This window comes from Scatophagus argus, chromosome 20 (assembly GCF_020382885.2).
Source record: "Scatophagus argus isolate fScaArg1 chromosome 20, fScaArg1.pri, whole genome shotgun sequence".
NCBI lineage: Eukaryota > Metazoa > Chordata > Actinopteri > Scatophagidae > Scatophagus > Scatophagus argus.
In genome coordinates, this window is record NC_058512.1 from 6,062,094 (window position 1) to 6,071,025 (window position 8,932).

Genomic DNA, 8,932 nt, shown 5'->3' on the forward strand with positions numbered 1-8,932 from the left:
GCAGAGTTTTTCACTGTCATTTTCGGTTCTAATGAAATGCACCACCTGTCTTTCCCAAAACCTCAGCAAGTAACACCTAAACTACAGTATCTGTGCGGCTAAGATATCACCATATTGGGTTTTTATGATTGTGATTCTGTTGATTGAAAACTGGAATTTGAGACAAGGTTGAGTATTGCAAAGAACAAAGGCAGAGCAGGAAATGTGAGAGGAAAAATTCATAAACCAGATAGCAAGACCACATGCCACACCTCCAGTCCCTTTCTTGTGTCACCCACCTACATATTGACCTGTTTTTCTCTCTGTGGTCTCACTGTAACATTTTGTACCTTTGAACACTCAAACCTTTTAACTGTTTTGAAGTATTAATATGACACAAAGACTTGTTATTCAAGTAGATCCGAGTAGTAGTATCGAGTAGTATCGTTGGCTGGACCCAGGCCTTACACTCACAAACAACGCCTCACATGTAAAAAATCACCCACTCACACATAAGCCATAAGCACAATATATTGTATTATTCAAATGTGCTTCATCCAGTGACATATGCTACCACTCCGAGACTGCCTCTGTCAGCTTTAAGCATTGCCATGTTATCAGTGGCTCTGGTTGGGCTTGCGTTGGTGGAAGTCCAAACAGCCCACAGGTCCAGATGAGGACCAGATGCAGCCCAGCACTGTTCCAGGCAGCGGTGAAGCAAGTGCAGCAGGGCTGCTGTGGTGATTTCAAAGCCACATAGCTCAAGTGTTTGATTCCTGCATGCACAAACATGCTCACTGCTCTGGGTTCTTCAGAGAAAATAGCAGTTTTTCACTTGTTTTGTACTGCAGTTGCCATAACTTATTTATTATATTATGTCCATTTTTGCTCCACTCTCATGCTGGATCTATGTGGGGAAACAGTGGGCAGCCCTCTGACTTCAACAGCGGTGAAAGCTATCATCTGAACTAGACTCAAAACACTACAAAATTCCTCCTTGTCTGTGATCATTTAATATTAATCTGGGATGGAAAACTCTTCCATGCTTCTTCCTACTTAATTCTCTCTCTCTCTCTCTCTCTCTCTCTCTCTCTCTCTCTCTCTCGCACACACACACACACACACAATCAGCATAAATCACACTACGATGGAAACACCCTTCTGTTGATGGAGTCACCTGCTGTTTTGCCAGTCTGGTGCCACAGCCTCTTTACAATTTCATGCCTCCTGCACAGGGCAGAGTTAACAGCACTGCTGGGATTGGGCTGTGCTGCTATGAATGGTAATATATTGGGGGTAACTTGGTGCTCAGAGCAGAAACACTATTTAAAATGTACATTATAGTGTTGTCTAGTACAGGTGTGATAAATTGACATACAGGGACAGAAGGAATAGTCATAACTAAATCTATAAATTAACAGACAAATGGAGAAGGATACAAGAGATACGAAGATTAGCTGTGGTGGCTGCTGTACATTCCTGTATGTTCTCTTGCATTTTTGATCATTCAGCTCTCTACAGCTTTTCCTCTAGCACCAAAAAATGTAAATTTATTCAATAATTTAGTTTACAGGACAATGTAGGAAAAATCTTTATTGATCCTTAGGGGGGTTTCAGCCACACAAAAAGCACAAATAAAGAGAGGAAATGAGAATAAGGACAGAAATAAAAAAAGAAAAAAGAAAATAAAGAAAAAAGTATACATGGAGTATCCACAATATTGTACTATTAGTGCAATTCGTTTGCAAGTAAAGTTACATAGTAGCGTGACCAAGTGCCTGCAAAGCTAATGGCATTCCCATTAGCCTCAGCAGCATAATTAACAAATGATAGCATGATAAACAAAGTTGGTGATCATAGTAAACTCACTGAGATGACGTAGAGATCAGCGTGTTTGCTCACAGTGCTAGCTAGATATCTTGTTTTTAAAATTCAGACACCAAAATCATTAAAATATTCTGAAGTACTAAATTCACACAGCCTCTCAAAAAGCTGTTGACTCAGAAAAAGATCTGCTGTATCTGACACTGAGCTGATCACTTCCTCATGACTCCTCTGACGTTTTCCTTGCTTCTCACAGCTGGGCAGCCAGCATTTGTGTGAAGCAACAACCCAACAAGGTTTAGGTTAGAGGCAAGTTGACCCATTTTTCAAACCTACATTCTATATGTAGCTATTAATTCTTTCCAGTGAATTCCCCAATGGTGCCAGATGTGGTTATAATCACATTTATGATGCAACTGCAAAGTCTCTGCAAGAACCCATCACTACCTGACTGTTTTGCATATTCAGCTCCCAGAGGTCTGTCTTGTGTCCCTGCAAGACACCTGTGTGAGCAGGTGCTTGTGTTTCATTGTGTGTGGCTCCGTCCGCTGAGCCTCAGTCAGCAAAATAAGCGGTTTAGCTAGATATGTAATATTTATTACTTTTTTCCACAGCATAACAACAATGTTGGAAAAGGAGAAAATCCATTCAAAACTGGCTACAGAGTAACTAATGTTTCACACATTGGACAGAAAAACTAAAGAAAGTTAGTGGCTCACTGACTAACTTAAATATGGTGACAGCATCAAGTTTGATCTCCAAAATAATGAACAGAGCAGTATGATGGATCACTTGATTTCCAAAGTGGCAGTTAGCAATCTACATCACCATCTGCTTACGTCTAGTAAGATTTGCTTCTGTTTCAACTGTCCAGAACTGAAGCCGCCTTGAGTTGAGGAATTTTCTCACAATGCATCTGAGAACTTTGCCAGTCAGTGGGAGGAGACATCCTGACCTCAGTTCAGTATACACCACACACACACACACACACACACACACACACTGTACATTTGGACAAGGACAACATAAAGATAGTCACAGATCAACTCCCTGAGGTTTACTGACGAGCACTATAATTTCTTAGTGGGAAGCAACATATCTGTGGCTCCGCGGCAGTTAAATAGAAATGAATGAATTCAAACTCTGCATGTAAGAAAAGGAACAAAGGGATGGACTGACCACCATTAATGTTTACCTCCATTTCAGCGCTGTGGCATTGTTATTCTCTGTCTGTCTGTGTCCGTCAGTAAAATGGATATTGTCAGGATCTGGGACGCCTCGTTGTTGGTTTAGAAATATGCATCTGTGGGTGAAATCTTAAAATACAGCTACTGGATACGTCCTTAGTGATGACAGCTGTTCTCAGAAAAGCCAAGAGAGCTCTGAATAGTATTATAAATCATATTTCATTGTTTCCTTCGACACAACCATTTGATGTGACTTGATCTTTGTGATAATGCGTGATTTAAAAAAATGGTTCTTTGTTTTGTTGAGTGCTATTACATACAGCAATACCTTAACTCAGAAGCAGCATTTTCCTCATGTGTAAATGGTGTCAGATGTGCCATATGTTGGCTACGTCATGAATAACATTACACCCCCACACAGAGGGAATAGGTGTATCTAGAGGTCTAAACAGAAATTTGATGAGACTGTACAGCCTCTGAAATGTGATACTGCAGAAGCTCTTGTCCATGCAGGACTCGTCTCGCAGCAGCAGGAGGTTGTTCGTTTTCAGTGCTTACACAGTGTTTGCTCCCCATATGGGAAAGTACTGCGGCTCACAGTACACAGGAAGCCTGAATGGCTGTTTGACACATCTTTGTTTGAAATGAGCTGGTTTGGAGGAATGGAGATTGAGGCCTCAGTCTGGCTCATCCTTCGGGAAATTAAAACTGTGCTTGGGAAGATTTTTGAGGGTAAAAATACAACCCAAAGTAACCCAAATCATACATTCTGGGCTGCAAAAACAGGAGCATTCCCCTAATTGAGACTTCACAAACTGTTGCCCAAACTGCTAAAAATGCTGGTGTCGGGTAAGGACAGTGGCAGGAAGTTTTCTGTGACCACAGGAAGTGGCCGGTCACGACAGCAGCAAGGGAGCACACTGTCAAGAGAAAATTGGATGCAACAAACTTAGCTCTGCTGCTTTTCCCATGCTGTGGCTGCTATAAAGCAACACTGGATGGAATGGTAAACATGAATGTGCTGTGGAACGATATGAAAGTTTTCAAATTCTTGACCACTTACTACACTTTGCCCCCTTTTTCACTGTTGCGACACCTGTCGTGTAGCTGTTCTCACAATGTTACGATGCTGGAGGTACAATATTTACTACTTGAAATTTTTAGCAAGGCGTCAAAGGTGTTTTTAATTTCAAATGATAACTTTCTCTAGCGGATTTCATCACCTGTTTGTAGTTAGCTAATTAAGCCATAGGATTAGATCCACAAACTGGTTGAAATTGTTGTCTCTGACTGACTTTATATCAACTGGCTTAACATTTTCATACTGAGCTAATGTGGGACAGGCCTGTATAGTGTCTGTAGGGCTAATCATTTGTTATATTTTTGCTCTTAAAGTTTTGTTTTTGGTAGAGATAGCTCCCACCACCCTGTAAACTATTGACTATTAATAATTCTCCAATACGTGGAGAAATTGAAAGCTTAACAGGCCTATCATGATGGCCTGCCATAACTAAACTACAATATGACTGGACAATAGCATAGTAGTTAGCAGTGGTCAAGAGAGGAAAACTCATAGATTCAGTGAAATAAAGTTGAAGTAATGATGATCAAATAATGATCACAGTGATGCAGATAATCTCCCTCTTGAAGCCTTTATGATTCACTGATGATATCAGACATGAATTCTTTATGTGCTCTTTGTCTTTTTTTTTCATGCCCTTTAACATGTGGCTGACACTGTCATTACCATCTGTCTGTGTTCAGTTCTCAGTTTTACATTTTCAGCAGCTGCTGTACACCACGTCGGCAGCACTGCCTGCCAGAAAGCCTGTGCCAACTTTCCCTGGATGATGCAAAGGTCAATGGTACATTAAACATAAAAGTTACTAGAACAATGCCAACATTTAGTCTTATCAAGTCTGATAAGTGTGTCTGTCTGTCTTCTCTTTGTCTGTCTATCCATCTGTCTGTCCCTGAAGCCACTGACAAACTATCTGTTTCTGTTTCTAAAAAAAACAAACAACTTTATCACATGACGTCTTCTTACGCAGTACACCACAAAGGCATTAAGATGTGATGGTGGCGCACAGGTAGGACGTGAAACTTCATATCTCCAAGCCAGCATGTTTGATAGGTGACTCAAGTCCCCCGGACTTGAACTCTGTCTGTGTGTCAATAACAGCCATCTCTGCAAAGCCAATAGATTTGACAAAGTCTGTGTTCACTTCAAGCCTGTTATTCTTATTTATTTGTATATGTACACAAACCATCTTAGTATTCTGCTAACAGAGGAATAAAACATGCAAAAGAGGAGACATGAACTTCACATTGTCAGCCAATGATGGCGACCCTTTAAATAACCCAGAGCAACCTTCCCCCTTAAAGTCTGCACAGTAGGGCCTCCATGACCCACATGTGTTAAAGACAAATATAACCCCGCCAAAGCTGCTACCTCGAGAGCCGTCTGTTTCTGTTAGACTCCTGCCGGAAAGTCACAGAGGTGAGAAAAGGGCCATGCTTCTTGCTGTGTTGTTGCTGTGCTAATTGTTGGAGAGGATGTGAAAGAGGAACAGCTTCAGAGCAGTCACAGATGGAAGTACTCCTACCCTGGTCCATTTCTTCATCCGACACATGCACATGTCAGGTCTATCACGATTTATCGCTGTAGAGAAGCTGTCCTTCATTATGGGGTGTATAGTCTGTGATCGGTCAGCAGCCTACCTACACGACCCTTTGTGACTCACAGGGAAATAATTGGATGGATGGAAGCAGGAAGAGAGGAAGGAAGGAAGGAGGGAAGGTGAGGGTGGACAATATAACGTAACGCTTCTTGTTGATAAAATCTGTATTGGCTCCTGCTGCTGAAATGTCAAATAAACTTGCTGGGTTTCTGGCATGAATCATCGCGATGAGCCAGTGTCTATTTTATCTACACACCAATTTAGATGCCATATGTGCCCCTCAGTCCACTCCTTCATAGTCTACAATGCAGTGCTTTTATACTTGTTATGCACTCAATAGCATCGCCACCCCTCCCTCTCCATTTTCCTCCATGCCATGTGTCACAGCATGTCTGGGAACTGAGCAGCAGCCCCTGCACAGAAACACGGGTGAAGACTTCAAGCTGGCCGCTGACTCATTGGGCACATATCCCTCAGACTGTTATAACTGAATGAATGATACTGTTGATGCGGGTATCCTTTGAATCGTCACAGCGAGATGCCAGGGTTGCAAAGTGAGAGGGCGAACTGAAAATCACACCTGTGATCACAGTCATTTTCTCCAGAGAGGCAGCTTGTTCCAGCAGTCTGGGGAAAGCTGACTCTGCATTATAACCTTCATAAATGTCACCTCACTCTGGGTGAACTTGCCTGTGTCGAGTTGAATTCAACCAAAGAAAAAAGAAATATATTGACATTTTAACAGTCATTTCCTTTTTCACCATCTTTCATGTCTTCAAGGTGAATTGAAGCTTCTGTCAGCAGCCAGTTAGTGTAACATAAAGAGTGGAAATTCTTTAAATAGACATTGTAGTGAGATAGACAGACATGTAAGCTGCATGTAAATGAGTTATAACCTGTTAATTAGTGAGGGTTTTCCCCATTCCCTGCCTAAGCTAAGCTAACCAGCCGCTGTTCTATCCAGCCAATTTAACGGGCAGAAATAAGAGTGGTGTCAAGCTTCTTATCAGTCTGTCAGACAGCAAAAGAGAGTATTTCTCAACTATTCCTTTTACCTGTGAATTTTGAACACAGCCAGATTTTTACTGCAGTTTTTACTCTTCTCCATCCCTTCCTCTCTCTTCATAAAAAGATATCACAGAGTCAGACGTGGTAACAGTCGAGTGCAGCAGCTGACACGGGGAATCTGATCCCTGGGCTTTCCAGCAGCGCAGCTTGTGCACTGCAGACATTCCTGGCACATGGGGGTCATCATACCCCCCACTCCCCTGTTGTACCTCAGCTCGTGCCTTGTTTGCTTTCACATCTTCGTTTTCCTTTAACACACCAGGTGGGGGAAACAAGTTGTCAGGGATATCTTCTTGGTCCTCCCTGCCATTTGATCGCCATTAACCCCCCGCCCTCCACTTGTCCTTAGATTCTCATCCTTTCGTGCTCAGCTTGAATTCTTTTGCAATTCGCGTTTTCTACCTCCTTTTCCATCATTAACATGCAATCAGTGACAGCAACAAACATGCAGCACAACTAATGGAGAGATGATTACGCTGTCTTTTTGGTCATACTGACTGTCAGAAAGGGGGTCATGGTTTTGGATGGCATATGCAATGGTCTTGCCATCTGTATGTCTTGCACCAGAATTAGAAAGATACGACAACAACAGGACAAGAAGTGTACCTTCTTTTAATTACATGAATAAAACCTAAAAAATACAGAAAATTGATGGTTTTCAGCCATTCAAAGGTCATTAAATTGGTATTTTTGTTTTAAGCTTTTACAGACTAGGATTTTTTAGATAAAGATTGCAGTGAACCATTTCCACAATATGTTTCACAGATTCCCAGCAGGCCCACCCAGGTATGACACATCTATATTCAACTGAAAGTTTTGCACTTATTTCCTCTTGTGCATCTCTGCTCTACATGAGTCAATGTGAGTGGCTCACAAGTTTAACACACAAGGAATATACCACATGAATGAACCATTACCTTGGAATGCATCAAAAAATGAAGGATCCTACAAATTTCATTGAAAAGCTTGTTCCAAAAAACATGTTCACCAAAAACACTGACTATTGTCAGCATTTACTGACTTCCACTGCATGTGATCTGGGAACATGTCGCAAGTAACAAGCAAAAACAGAAACAGAAACAGATCCAGGAACTCCAAAATACCACCAAATGTCATAGCTACTTTGACAAATGGCTAAGGCAGAGAATGTTACTGCTGCAATGTTATACAGAGTTCAGCTTCAGGGATACCTGCTTAAAATATAAATTATATAACTTAAAGTGTCTCTGAAACCCTCCAAATTTTGAAAGTCAGACCAATTACCTGCAGCATTACTATTACCAAAGTGTGCAGAGATATGTCAATGTTGCTAAAGAACAATGGGAATATTTAGAAAATCAGAAATATATAACAACACCTAACAATAAGGTAAAACACACTATGAAGCAGCACAGCCTCAAACAGTAGACTCACCTTCCAAATAAACAGTCTTGTTGAATCCCTCAGCTCTGACGTGTGGTGATGCACAAGTATTGTATCCAATCCAGTGACAGGTAATCAGTCAACATCAGTAGAAATCCTGGGCTGAGACGAGCTGAAGTTTTAGTTCACCTCAGCTGCAGCTTCCCTCCAGGACTGACTCAGTATGTACAGGAGTGGATCGAGTTAGCTGAGGCTCAGGCGAGCTGTTATAAACTTTTCCTGTGACTGCTCACACCATCTGCATGCTGAAAACGTCTCCACCGTGGACAGGATGGCTGTTGCGGTCAGCACAGTCACACATGGGGCACCATTACAGCTGGAGTCCGCCCAGGCACATGCACAACCACATGCACTCGCACACAAACACACACGATCCCTCCCAACACTGCAGCCTATGAAACCTATGAAGCCCTGACTTCTCCAGTCATCCTGGCTGGTGAGACACTCACACTCAGTCTGAGAAGACTGCGTGTGTACAGTATGTTGGTTACAGAGAGGAGGAGGAGGAGGAGGAGGAGGAGGAGGAGGGGGAGGAGGAGGGGGGGAGGCTGGAGGGAGGAGGGAAGTGAGTGTGTGTGTGTGTGTGTGTTTGTGTCAATGTGAATGAGCATGTTTTAGAAAGACTCTAAAAGATGAAAGCTCCGACTGAGTATTGCTCCAGCAGTGCAACTGGCAGCGTTTTAAGCCAAACTTTGCCATGGTTTGTAACACTGAATATGAGCACTGAATTTCCCACATATCATTTGTGAGTAATTCTGCATACAAACCCAG

The 8,932-nt window shown here is 42.1% G+C and overlaps 1 protein-coding gene across 1 annotated transcript in view; it reads right to left on the bottom strand.

The window, feature by feature from the left end:
• Window positions 1–8,557, bottom strand: part of arhgap24 (Rho GTPase activating protein 24) — a 57,051-nt gene extending 48,494 nt beyond the window's left edge. Inside the window, exon 1 of the mRNA XM_046374368.1 lies at window positions 8,153–8,557. The gene's annotated coding sequence lies outside the window, so the exon portion shown is untranslated. The remainder of the gene's footprint in view (window positions 1–8,152) is intronic.
• Window positions 8,558–8,932: the final 375 nt, after the last annotated feature.